Source organism: Heptranchias perlo, chromosome 27 (assembly GCF_035084215.1).
Source record: "Heptranchias perlo isolate sHepPer1 chromosome 27, sHepPer1.hap1, whole genome shotgun sequence".
NCBI classification, from domain to species: domain Eukaryota; kingdom Metazoa; phylum Chordata; class Chondrichthyes; order Hexanchiformes; family Hexanchidae; genus Heptranchias; species Heptranchias perlo.
Window position 1 is genome coordinate 26,673,305 of NC_090351.1, and position 14,410 is coordinate 26,687,714.

Consider the following 14,410-nt stretch of genomic DNA (forward strand, 5'->3'; position numbering starts at 1 on the left):
CACCCTATCAGCCTCCTTCCAATCATCAGCAAAGTGATAGGAATTATCAATTGTACCGTTAAGTGACACCTACTCACCAGTGCTCTGCTCACTGATGCTCAGTTCAGTTTCCACCAGAACTGCGCGACTTCAGACTTGATCCAGGTATGGACACAGGCTGAATGAACACAGAGGTAGCAGCATTTCACCATGTTTGGCGTCAAGAAACCTGAGCAAAACTGAGGTCAATGGAGGGGGGAGGGGGGTTTCAGTCGGTCTATGACAAATCATCCAGCGGCTGGAATCATACCTGACATACAGGAAGATGTTTATGATTGTTGGAGGCTAACCATTACAGCCCCAGGACATCACTACTGGAGTTCCACAGAGCAGTGTCCTTAGGCCAACCATCTTCAACTGTTTCATCAATATCCTTCCTTCCATCAAAAGGCCAGGAGTGGGACTGTTTGCAAACAACTCCATAGTGTTCAGCTCCATTCACAACTCCTCTGATAATGCAGCAGCCCATGTCAGCCTACAGCAGGACTTGTCAGCCCCAAGCCTGGATTTATTCAAGTGGTAATAACATTGCCTTGTGCTTACTTGGTATGAATTACCATTTCCAATAAGAGAAGGTTCTACCACCTGACTTTCAAGGACATCACCATTGCTGAATGCCCAACCATTAACATCCTGGGGAATCACTATTGACCAAAAGCTTAACTGAACCAGCTATATTAACAGTATGATGGAATACTCCTCACTAACCTGGATGGGTGCAGCAGGACATCAATCAAGAAGTTTTACATCATCCAGGATAAAGAAGTGTGCTTGATCAAGGACTCCATCATCCACTCCCTCCACCACTGGCGCACTGTAGCTGTAGTATGTATTATCTGGAGGATGCACTGCATTAACTTGCCAACTTAGCCTGCAACCTCTATCAACAAGAAAGAAGAACAGTAATGTCCTAGGAACACCATTACCTCCAAGTTCCTCTCCCAAGTCACACACCATCTTCACTTGAACATGCACTGCCATTCATCCAATTTAACTTGGTCAAAATCCTGGAATTCCCCACCTAGCACCAACATGGAAGTGCCATCACCTCAAGGACTGCAGCAGTTCAAGAAGAAGGCCCATCATCACCTTCTCAAAGTAACCAGGGATGAGCAATAAATGTGGCCTTATCAGTGTCCCCACTTCCTGAGAACAAATTTTTTTTAAAAAAAGTATTGATGGGAAAGGCAGGAAGCCAGCACGAGAAACAATAAGAGGGCTGGACACATGAAGGGAGGTAGATAGAATTCAGCAGGGCTGTGGAAATTAGGCCAGTGTGAGTAATAGCAAAAGGAGACATGCGCATTGAAAGATAGATGTGGTTTGGAATAAATAGATTAAATGCTTATAAAAGACTTGCATTTATATAGCACCTTTCACAATCTCAGGTCGTCCCAAAGCGCTTTACAGCCAATGAAATACTTTTTGAAGTGTAGTCACTGTTGAAATGTAAGAAACGCGGCAACTAATTTGCGTACAACGAGGTCCCACAAACAGCAATGTAATAAATGACCAAAAAATCTTTTTTTAGTGATGTTGGTTGAGTGATAAATATTGGCCAGGACACCAGGAAGAACTCCCCTACACTTCTTCGAAATAGTGCCATGGAATCCTTTATGCCCACCTGAGAGCAAACGGGGCCTCAATTTAACGTCTCATCCGAAAGACGGAACCTCCAACAATGCAACACTCTCAGTACTGCACTAGAAGTGTCAGCACGAATTTTGTGCTCAGGTCTCAAGTGAAAACAACAAAAATAAATATGCCAGAAAGCAAAATGAATGGCAGGCTTTCTCGATTTAATTCCTTTGTTATCCATAGCTGTACAAAAAAAAATCCTGACATTTGGCACTTCATTCAGTAGTCTCTCTCTCTTATCTGTGTGAGAGAAAGTAAACACAAACATCAGGCAAGAAGCTTCACACTAGCAAGAGTAAGATAGATCCCATCAGTTTTAAAAATCTGTAGCCCGAGTTTCACTCAAAGCAGGAATTGGGAGGGTGGCACCTGAGGTGGATAACAAACCGTCCTAATCTCGGCAGTGTGAGGCCTGGGCAATTTGAATTCCGGGCCTCATCTGCATGTTCCTAGTCAGTTGCCCACCCAAAATTGACGGGAAGCAGCAGCTTGTTAGTGGGTGGGAACAGAATGTCGGGAAGCGGAAGGCCGAAGGAACAGTCCCCGGCGCTCAAGAAAGAGGGGGTTTCAGGAGGCCCTCGCGATCGGGAAGGGGGGAAGCCAGGGGGCAGGGGAGGCCTAAAGTGTTGTGGGGCCTGGAGGTTTGGGCCTCTTTTGGCCCCAACTCTTCCTCTCACTAGCTTAACCTAGCAGGAAAACCACAACAGCTTCCTCGCTCAGGCCACTGGATAAAATAGCAATTGGGCTCCAATGATGTCATCAGAGCTCAATCTGCATATTTAAAGAAGGATCCCACTGGCTTCTGGTGGGTGTCCTTTCGACAGGCTCAGAAGAACAGGTTAAAATACTGTGGGAAGGGAGTTGGCAGTAAGTCTCTTGGGCAATTTTAACTGCCCACCTGCCCAGCTTCCTTTGCATTTCTGTTCTCTTTCTGTCCACATTTTAACACAATAATAAATTGAGAAACATGGCCCCCTATTTTTGTTGAAATAAAGATTGACTCCCAAAAGCTTTTCCAATTTATAATTAGTTTTTGGATAATTGACTATGGATAATGAATGGGCCTGAATATTTTCTTGAGGGTCTAAAAAGGCAAATGAGAACCTCATTTATCAACTAGAGGCACTTTCTCCGGCATTTCCAGATCATGTTGTAAAATATGTTTCGAACTGATCTCAGAGGAGGTAAATGTCTCCAGCAAGTGTGCTAATCAATATCAAAGAATTAGAAATTCTTTGTACTCGAATCCTGAGGTTGTGAAAGGCTCAGCACTTGCGGATTGTTACTGATGGCACGCGAGAAATAGTTACACCATTACTAGAGAAAATGTTTAACAGATTTAATTTAAATCTTTGCGCAATTAATCTATTTTATTCACAGCAGTAGAAAAGCCAGCTGCAACTGACTTGCAGGGAAAGAGCCCAAAAATCCCAGCATCATCTTTTGTTATGATGGCGACATGCACAAGTAACGTTATGAGAATTCTCTGGTGCTATTATGGCTTTGTGACTTTGATGATAACTTAATGATGTCATTTTGCCATTTGTTTGTAAACTGAGAGGGAATTGGTTTTTCCAAAAACTTTAAAGTGAGGGGCAATCACCCCTCTGATTATACTGCTTCTGTTTCTCTTGATTTAAAGCGTTGCTGCATATTGGGTTTTTACCGAGTGGGTCTGCAAGACCTACTGCTGGTGCTTCTCCTATAGCTACTACCTTGAATCTCATTCAGCTGAAAGTCATTATAATAGAATGTATTTCAGTCTGTGTTAGGTTATTGATTTGAATGCTTTATTACTGGTAACAGTGCACACAGGGTTAATTAAGGTTTCTGTGGGTTGCTTCCTGCAAGGTGCAGAGCTGCACATTTTCATTCTAGCGGGAAAGGGTCGATTACAATGTATTTGGGCTTTTATTTCCATGAAACAAAAGGTGGTTTTAATATGCTCGTGTCAATTAAATGCAGATTCTTTGGGTTGTATTCTGTCTTATAGTATCAGTGGCTTTCCAATTATCAAACTGGGGGACAAACATCCTAATGCAATTGACAAAGAATGGCTAACCATCCAGATTAATTATGGAAAATGCAGTTCTTTGTCAATGAGCTTTGCTGGAGTACACCTTCCAAGGTTTTTGAATGATACTTCTGTGGATGAATTTACCTCAGAAATCAATCTACAGTCTTGAGCCAACAGTGCTAAGTCGATGGTAGCATTTTACCATTTATGAAGTGAGCAACGGTTTCAGGGATCTGATTATGTTGAAAACTTGGTAAGCATTTTATTGTTTTTGGTATGTCTCATGAAGGATAGCAAAGTCTGCAAACTCACTGTTTTACATTGAATGCTGTTCTATGTTGAAGCAAATTGCTTATTGTTTTATAGTCTTAGTCTGTCTGATGCAGTGTTTATACAATCTGCCTACCAATAGAAGGAGAATTGTGTGGCACCATATGACACATTCCAGTATGTCAACATACAGTGACAAGGGTTCTTTTGTTCAACCCCTGGGTCTTGCAACTGTTTATCTAGATATTGGGCAGGTAACAGCACACTCTGGTTCATAGGGATATGAGGTTTAAGTGATCTATTTTAACTAAACCCGAGTAGAATATCTAGAGCAAAACCCAAAAACGCAAGCGTCATCCAGACCAGCAAACCTTCCACTACAAGATTCATCAGCATCAGCTATTCTGGTCAGGATGTAGGAATCTAAACAAATCAGGCATTGTTAAACCAGAGTAAAATAATGGTAATAGTATCAATTGCAACCTGCATTTTCTTGTTTCTAAAATTTAAACAAAACACTGCAACTTGAAAAATATACTTATTTGCCCTCAAGGCATCCGTAATATGATTTCAATATCAAACTGATTTGTCTTGGTCTGGTCCATTTTGGATTGCCTGCATCCTAGGGAAAAATATATCTAAAACTGCAGATTTGAACCCTGCAGGCACCTATACAACATTTTCTGTCTATTCTGTTTGGATGCAGTTTGCTCATCCTTAACTTTCAATATCATTACCCTGGCCTTTAACCATGTCAGAAATAAGACCACCAACTGCGAGAGTAGTTCAAACTGCCATCATGGTGTTCCCTGTGAGATATGAGTCCCTTTCCAGATTTCAAGATGTATTAAGGAAAACATTTTTGTCTGGAATCATTTCATCATTCCAATGATGAAGTGATAGCGAGCTGCTCGCAAAGTATTAGTACAATCAGACACGACTCATTCTGGAAAAAGAACATTAATCGAACGACTGCAGAAATTTCATCCGCAGCATGGTATTTCATCAGAGTTCTAATGACAATGACAATATCTGAGCTGCTTATAATTAATCAATCATTGGAATCTTATACCTGCTAAATTTAGAGTAACATCAGAAGTCAAAAGTAAATGGCCCAGAATTTGTTGTCAAAATAACAGTGAGACCAATGGCGCTCACTGTTATTTATGTGAAAATCACACAGCAACTTCAAGCGAGGGCAGATACGCGGTTAAACGCGGAAATCCAAAAGTTGCTGTCCAGGATGCACCGCTCCGCCGTTAGCTTTATGAAAACGGGATCTTGCTGTCTGCCGTACCATTGAACAGCATGAAGTTCCTGTATTTGTGTGGTAGATACAAACTAAATTCGCTACAGAAATTTAAGTCATTTCAAGTACAAGTATCCTTTTAACTATGTGATAAGTATTAATTGCTGCCAGTCAAACTCACTGGCACTGAGAATTAACTATCACAAATGTGGAGTCTCATTTCTTCAAGTTTTAATTGTTGGAGATTTTTTATAAAAAATTTAAACTTAAAATGTTTTTTTTTACTTTGTCTCTTTTCTCTCTCTCTCTCTCTCTCATCTTTATTTCCCTCTTTTCTAAATTTCTCTTTCTGTACCTGATTTGACATTAATTCACCATTCTAACTTATACTTCCTTCTCAGTCCTTGCGCTGTTAATTTCACAATCTGATTTGGTTAAGGAGATACACAGTTGCTTGCCCTGTTCACTCAGATCCCAGATGCCCTGTAGGGAACGCCACGTCATTTCCATCTCGCACTTCCAGCAACTGGCGGTGCAAAATATCATGGAGATCAAATGGGCAAAGGCAAGTCGAACTAAAGACATTCGTTGACCGGCTACAGCAAATTCTGGCTGATTAATTTTGGTAGCAACAGGCTACCTGGCAAAGGATCTGGCCTTGCCTCCAGCAGCTTATAAATGGTGACTAAACTGCAGTCTTTATCTTTCAAAGGAATATCATAGTAACTGGCCTTTCTGTCATAGAGTCATAGAGTCATAGAGTTATACGGCACGGATAGAGGCCCTTCGGCCCATCGTGTCCGCGCCGGCCATCAAGCCCTGTCTACTCTAATCCCATATTCCAGCATTTGGTCCATAGCCTTGTATGCTATGGCATTTCAAGTGCTCATCCAAATGCTTCTTGAATGTTGTGAGGGTTCCTGCCTCCACAACCCTTTCAGGCAGTGAGTTCCAGACTCCAACCACCCTCTGGGTGAAAAAGTTCTTTCTCAAATCCCCTCTAAACCTCCTGCCTTTTACCTTGAATCTATGTCCCCTTGTTATAGAACCCTCAACAAAGGGAAAAAGCTCCTTAGTATCCATCCTATCTGTGCCCCTCATAATTTTGTACACCTCAATCATGTCCCCCCTCAGCCTCCTCTGCTCCAAGGAAAACAATCCCAATCTTCCCAGTTTGTCAGCACAAACATTTTTCAACATTCTACAAAATAATGGGCCAGAATTTGGTGTAGCAGGGCATTTAATGGCATCTGCCATTAGTTAGACTTGCCCTTGCACCCTTCAGCTCAAAAAAATTTTTGCCCACAAATTTGCTGAAAGTGCAAGCTGATAACGGCACAGCGAGGGAAACAGGGCATCTGGGGCCTGAGTGAATCAATAGGGTATCTCCCTAACCAAAGAGATTTAAGGATTGGGAAATAAATAGTGGAAGGACTGAGAAAGAGGGTAAATTAAAGGGAATGAATTCAAAGTCAAATCAGGTACAAAAAGAGAAATAAAGAGAGGGAAAGAAAGATTGTATTGAGAGAGAGAAAAAAAGAGACAAAGATAAAGTAAGAAGAAAAAAAAAATTTGACATTTTTTAAATCTCCCCAAAAAATTCAAAACCTGAAGGAATAAGACTCCACACTTGTAATAGTTAATTTTCAGTGCAAAGAGGTTGATTAGCAGTAATTAACAATTATCACATCGTTAAAAGAGTACTTGTGCTACTAACTACTAGCCCTAAATATTTGCGGTGGGTTTAGTTCTCATCTACTACACAAATACAGCAACTTCATGACATTCAATGGTGAGGCAGACAGTGAAAAGCTGTTTTTGTGAAGCTAACGACAGAGCAGCGCAACTTGGACAGTAACTTTCGAATATTCGCATCTAACCGCCCATCGGCTCCTGATCTGAAGTTGCTGTACCATTTATACCCCATTAGCCTCACTCTTTTATACTGACAGCAAGTTCTGGCTCATTGAATTATCACTGAATAAATAAGTCATGAGCACTATATTCTAATACCAGACAGTGCATTTCTCTGGTCCAAAAATAGATGGTAATTTGCCAGTCATCTAGGCCTTGTGCTTACTTTGACTACAGCAAAAAAACGTCATCTACATCTCACACAACAACTTGCTTTTATATAGTTTCCTTAATGTACAAAATGTCCCAAGGTGCTTTACAGCTAAATAAATGGATGTCAAGCCATCGGAGAGAAGTTAGGAAAGGCAAGGTTGAAAAGATGGGTTATTGAGGGGGTTTGTAAAGCAACGAAGTGTATGATTTAGAGAGGGGCCGAGGTGACTGAAATTATTATTGATTTCTGTTGGCTGTTTCTTCAAGGTACAGGAATGTATGTTACAGTATGGTAAGTCAAAAGCATTAAAATGCTTTTCAGGTTTAGTTCCTGTCAAACACCAATAATTTGCATGTATATAGCACCTTTTTTATAATATAGAAAAATGTCCCAAAGTGCTTCAAAGGCATAATCAGCAAAATGGACACTAAGCCAAAAGAAATATTAGGACAGGTGACCGAGCTTGGTCAAAGAGGTGGGTTTTATGAAGGGTTTTCATGAAGGAGGTGGAGAAAAATAAAAGGGAGTTTAATATGCTAATATCAATTGAATGAAATCATTGGTTTCAATCTGTCAAATAGTGTCCTTGATAGTTGGCTGAAAAACATATTGTCATCAGTTCATGCAAAGTGTATTGGAACAAACATGCTTTGGAATTTACATTGTGGGGGTTTCCCGGTTTTTGTTTTGATTTGGCAACTGTGTGAGCTGCAGACCAGAGATTCTTTGAAGTCCCTTTAACAGATAATTTTGTGACTACAGAGCTATCCATTTCTCAACTTAGATTTGGCAATGTGAGTTCATTAAGTCAGCTAGAAGCCAGCAGAGAGACTGACTAGCATTTTACCATGAACCAAATGTGCAACTTGTGTTCCAAATGTCAATGCTATATTGTAAAGTAGCACAGGAGAAGTTTGAGTTGTTTTGACATTTCTATGAAAATAGTGAATATTGTAACTATACTGTTTGTGCTGAGTACTGTTCATTTACCAGTTTAATGTTAAAAAAAATTAATCTCACATTTTTGGCACTTAATATCTGCATCAAGCATAATTCGTATGTAAAGTAAATCTCTCTACTGTGCCTCATCAATCTGGTTTAATTGCAACACCAGCCCCACTGTACCTGCAGGACTTCTTTTTCCCCTCCCCCATTTCTCACACAACCACTCTTTTGCCTTCTCTGAGATTATCAATTTAGTGCCAATTTTTGTTTTGGACCTACACCCTCTAGGAGCTTAAAGCTGCCCAAACTAATTTAACATGGGATCCTTTCAGCCAGCAGAAAGAGGAGACACTTATCTCATCAATCTCTGGGTTAGATTGGAAGGCAGATCCCAGTGGTATATTAACTGTGCCATCCAATTCTTTCATTTAAAACAACAACTTACATTAATATAGCGTTTTTAATGTTAAAAATGTCCAAAGGTCTTTGCATATGAAAAAGGAGATTCATTATCACACTGAAAGGGTTCAACATATGCTTACTTCACACCACACCATGTTTCTGCGTGGCGTTTTTTTTAAACATGGTAACAGACTATTGCATCAAGGGGGAAAACCAAGTGCTCAGGCATTTTGTTGTTTACAATCTCAACATCATGGTTGCAAAACCCATCCTTTATTTAAAGTCGTTTAACAAAAATTAATATTTCATATTCACAAATATGGTTTTCTTATGTTAATTAGAGCCACTTAATTCTACACCGTCCCCACTGAAATGCTATTAGTCAAGTTCATTTGCAAAGGTCAAGTGGCTAATTTTTAGTTATTAAAGCTGGTAAATTTAAATAATTTTGGCTAATTTATCACTATGATTAACATGCAGCAAGTAAGAAAATAAGATTTATTTTTAGCTCAATGCGAAACGCGCAGGGTTGATACTCAATTTAACCGAAAATGTTTTTAAACAGCCATCAAGCTGAAAACAAGCCAATGTTTTTCATAATGGCTTTTCACTGATGGCTCCAAAGTATGTCAATGATTTAGACTTGAATCTGAATTAAGAGAGCATCTGCCTATAAAGACCCCCATGAAGTCAATACCAAAGGCAATCATTGTAGATGGAGTTCGCTGTCTTAATTTGAATAGGTACTGTAGTTCTGAGAATTTATTCAGTACAGTCTTAAGGTAAAGATGTTGCCTGTGGGAATTGGTCAGATATGTACAAACTGAATATTGAAATGATAAATGCAGTCACCATTTAAACCCACATGACTGTGTAACACAGCTACCCATCTGTCTTCAGAGCAAGGAAAGCCACTTAAACCAGGTTTTAAAATAAGCTGTCAGGTCCAGTTAGTTGACAGCAGAAATTTTTAAAAGCTGTTTTGGGGAAATGCTTACAAATGCCCTAAATCTGAATGTCAACATCACCATAGTATGGGTTCAATGCATCATTTCTAAGTCTTTTGAAGATTCTTGAACCAACTCCAGGCATAATTCCTGTAATGTTTTTCTTTCTCTAGTGGATCTCCCATGGCATGCTCACAGTGAGTCAGAGGTTATTCTTGTGTGGCTGGAGGGGTGCTAGGAGGCATATAACCCACAAAGTATTTGGGAAGAAGTTTGTGAGAGTTGGGCTCAGAAATTGGTTCCTGGAAGATAAATAAATAGAGATGCCAATTTTCCCTCTCAATACAGCGACTACGAGCAAATGTTAGAAAAGATCAAGAAATGAAAGGGAGGACTGCTTGAAATTCAGAAACTGCTTGACACATAAAAAGAGGAAAATAAAGCAAAGTTGACAACTGTCAAATAGACGTACAGATATGTTCGAGGGGTAATGATTTCTTTCGTCATTTAAAACACCCAGATGTGTCTCTGGACATGAAATGGAAGTTGTTATAGAATGGGACTTGCTATCTTAGTATAACTCCGAGATACATTATTAGTCTTTTGCATTTAACATGAAAAGTGCATGTGAAGTCACCCTCTCTCTCTGTCTGGTCTTGCTGAACAGGCTAAGGAGTACTAACCCAAGACAATGGCTTGACTTCTGAACCTTACATTAGAATGGTTGGATTTATAAGTTTCATTTTTTATTAATTTTAATGAATTGTTGGAAATTGACCTCTGTCCATCTGTTTGATGTTTTCCTTGCCCACTGCATGTAAATAAATGTAATGTACTTGCATAAATAAATCTATGCAGAAAAGGTGTGAAGCATGAGTAAGAACCATGTATAATTGTTTTATCAAGGCAAATATTGTCGGGAATGAGGGCAAAGCGGCAATGTGCTTAATTGCTGACCACCTTTTAAAGATAATGGGAGTGGTGCAAGGGCCCCAGTCTCCTGAACCTGGGCCTGCACACTGGGAGGAGAACTAAAGCAGAATGTCCCAAAGAGCTTCAAATCCAATTAATTACTTTTATAATGTCATTGGCTCCTTCTGAAATGATACACATCAGAGAAGAAGGAAATGGTTGCAGACACTCTCAAATATGGTCCGGGGCATTTAAAGATGAAAATCACATTTTTGCCACCAGCAAAAGGGCACCAAATACTGCCAACATACTGGATATAGAAATTGGATTGAACCTTTTTAAGCAATCAAGGAAATCAATGGCCCAGAATTTCCTGGAAAATTTTGGTGTAATTACAGCGGAAGAGCGGATTTGCGCTGAAACCCCACTTAGCTCATTTTCGTGGGGGCAGAGCAATGTTAAAGACCAGAGAACGCAAGTTTCCTCCAGTTACACCAGTTCTGAACATGGATAAACTTGCGGCCACAATTTTAGGCGCAGCAGGATCCACAGTTACTATATCTGTTGTTTTATAGCGATTTGTTTTTATTATTTTTCCCAACAGACCTGCACTGTTTTCACTATGTCTTTGAATTTTTTATGCCTCCAGAGTATGTTACTTTAAAAAGAGAAAAGCTTCCACAATTGCATTTTCTTACACATGCTGTGCTAAATGTGCAAAAATTGTTATGAAAATTAAAGATTGAACCTTCAAACCATTGAAAAGATAATGAGGGACTTAAAGAAGATAGATGGCATATGTTCTGCACTTACCTTGAGCTCCTATTGTTTAGTGATTTCTACTTGTTTTACGCCAATTTTTACATTCGGGTGAATGCTCAGGAAATTTTGGCGTAAATTACAATCGGGAAGATCAGCAGTGAAACCAGCATAAATTTCAACCTAACTTGGATCGAGCATATTCTGACACAATGTGTCCTGCAAAGATTTCAAGGATAGACTTGCATTTATATCGTATCTTATTCTGAAACATCTGAGAGCTTCATACGAATTACTTTTTGAAGTAATGTACTTTTAAAGTTTGTACCTAAATGCAGCTGTTAATGACAGCAAGATCCACAAACAGCAATCAAATAAATGCCCAGATAATCTATTTTTGGTGGTTCTGGTTAAAGGATGAATGGTGGCCAGGACACCTTTTCTTTAGTAAATGGAATTTTGTCATGGAATTTTTTTAGTGTCCACCTGAACAGGCAACTGAGATTTCAGTTTAGCATCTCATCTGAAGGATAGTACATCTAGCAATGCAGCATTGAAGTATCATCCTAGATTATGAGATCAAGTCTTGGCATGGCGCTTAAACCAACAACCCTCTGGCTCAGAGGCAACAATGCGACCAACTGACAAGAGGTTTCATGATGTGAAAAGACTGCAGTGGAGCTCGAAACAGTGGAAGTCCAAAGAGACTTAGGGGTCCATATATATAGGTTATTAAAATGTCATGGACAGGTACAGAAAATAATCAAAAAGGCTAATGGAATGCTGTCCTTTTATATTTAGAGGACGAGAATACAAGGGGGTAGAAGTCATGCTACAGCTATACAAAGCCCTGGTTAGACCACACCTGGAGTATTGTGTTCAGTTCTGGGCACTGCACCTTAGGAAGGATGTATTGGCTTTGGAGAGAGTGCAACGTAGATTTACTAGAATAATACCTGGACTCCAAGGGTTAAATTATGAGGAGACATTACATAAACTAGGGTTGTATTCCCTGGAATTTGGAAGATGGAGGGGTGATTTGATCAAAGATTTCAAGAGATTAGGGGGAACTGATCGGGTAGATAGAGAGAAACTGTTTCCGTTGGTTGTGGATTCTAGGACTAGGGGACATAGCCTAAAAATTAGAGCCAGGACTTTCAGGAGTGAAGTTAGGAAACACTTCTACACGCAAAGGGTGGTAAAAGTTTGGAACTCTGTTCTGCAAATGACAGATGATGCTTGCTGTGAGATTGATGGATTTTTGTTAACCAAAGATATTAAGGGATATGGGGCGAAGGTGGGTATGTGGAGTTCGGTCACAGATCAGCCATGATCTCACTGAATGGTGGAATAGACTTGGGGGACTAAATGGCCTACTCCTGTTCCTATGTTCCATGATGACCAAGGTACTGAAGTCGAGGGGTTCTGAGGACAGGACAAGTGAGAATTCTAGGAATGTCTCGCCAATGATAGTAACATGAGTGAGGGTAGCATCAGGGTAAAGAGTTTAAAATAGCTTCAACAAGAATTGACTAACTTCATTCTAAACATTCATGAACACAAAAAAAATTGGATAAAGAGAAAAATGTTCAGCTATTTTCACAGAAATAACCCATAGAGTTTACGCGGACTAAAGATGTTTGGATTCAATTGTGCCCCTTTTCGGTAGCCAACAAAAAAAATAATGATGTGCTATGGTTTCCAACTGGCTACCATCTGTTGAAGTATTGTTGGATGAACTCCCTACATGTATTCCTGGCTCCCATAGACACAGCCTCCACAAGAGCAGAGATAGACAATGCCACCACCTGCTGTTTGAAAGCCACCTTTTTCTCCTTGGGAAGGTCTACCAGACATCCTCTGTGCATGCCAATATTGTGAAGTGCAAGGATTGCCAAGAAAAGTTGGCAGATCCGATGAGCAATGTATTGCGATAAGCCTCTGGAGTGGTCCAGACATCTGAACTGCATTTTTAGTACTATAAAGATCACTCAGTGACACTACATGGAGCAGAGTGCCTGATCCTTGATAGAATTACTGAGATTTAGTAGAGGGCCATCACCAATATATCAGGCTATAACCATTGTCAGCCACCAGCTGGCTACGCAGAGTTCTCCTTTAATAAAGATGTAATCGGGCTGAATGATGCATAGTCCTAGCATGATCCTATATAATCACCAACACAATTAATATTGCTAGCATTACAAACTATTTAAATATCCTTTCCACTATTAAAACTGTGTTCAATATTTATGACAGCATGTATTTCATAAGTGCACAATCTGCACTCCCCTCCCCAGAGCTTAGAACAGCTAGATGACCTATAATGTTCTCATTTTGTTCTCATTGCTCAGGTATCCTACATATATACAGATATATCAATCTACTGCTCTGACCATTGCCCCGGTAGGCTGGTTAATGTGATTTGAAATTGTTGAAAATGTCATGCTGTGGTCACCTGCTGAAGCTTGGAAAGGGGCAGCAGCTAAGAGTGATTACTGTATTCTTCTTCTTTGCTACTGACAGGCCTTTAAATAATCTTCTCCCCCACTCCCCACCCCGAAATAAAATCTTGTAAGACCTGACAAAGGCCAATTAAAAGAGGGTACTTACTCACTTGAGTATAATATTACACACTGCCAAACCAGATGAAAGATAAGATGTCTTTTCCCTTCATGACAGTAGATGTGTGGAATATTTTTCCATCAAAATCAGTCATCTTGATTACATTTTTATTTAAAGAAAAACTAGATGACAATCTGGTTAAGAATGGGTTTGAAATTTGATGTGATGATGTATAGATAAATAATATGTATGAATAGATACATTAATCTATGGAAGGCTATTGCTCCAGTACTACTGATACCAAGGAAAAATCACATGTGGAATGCAATTGGTTGGTGTTGAATAATATATACTGCAGTGTTAGATTGGTATCCTGGAGTTCTTGCTTCACTAATTTTGGGATCATGGAAAAGTTTTTGTGTTTTATTATCTTGGAAGTTTTAATCTTTTGGTTATGAGTCTACATCAGGATTTTTTTTAAAATGGTGCAAAGTGTACAAGCTTTTCAATGATTTTTTTTTAAAAACTTGCTATTTTCTTATGGTGGTGCTTTAAGTTTGGCTGTCTATGAAAGCCAGGAGTTGAAACAGGATCCATCT

General features: G+C 39.6%; 1 long non-coding RNA gene across 1 annotated transcript in view; it reads right to left on the reverse strand.

The window, feature by feature from the left end:
• Positions 1-836: 836 nt before the first annotated feature.
• LOC137344706 (uncharacterized) overlaps positions 837-14,410 on the reverse strand; it is an 80,237-nt gene continuing 66,663 nt past the window's right edge. The window contains exon 3 of the long non-coding RNA XR_010968447.1: positions 837-919. This is a non-coding gene — a long non-coding RNA (uncharacterized lncRNA). The remainder of the gene's footprint in view (positions 920-14,410) is intronic.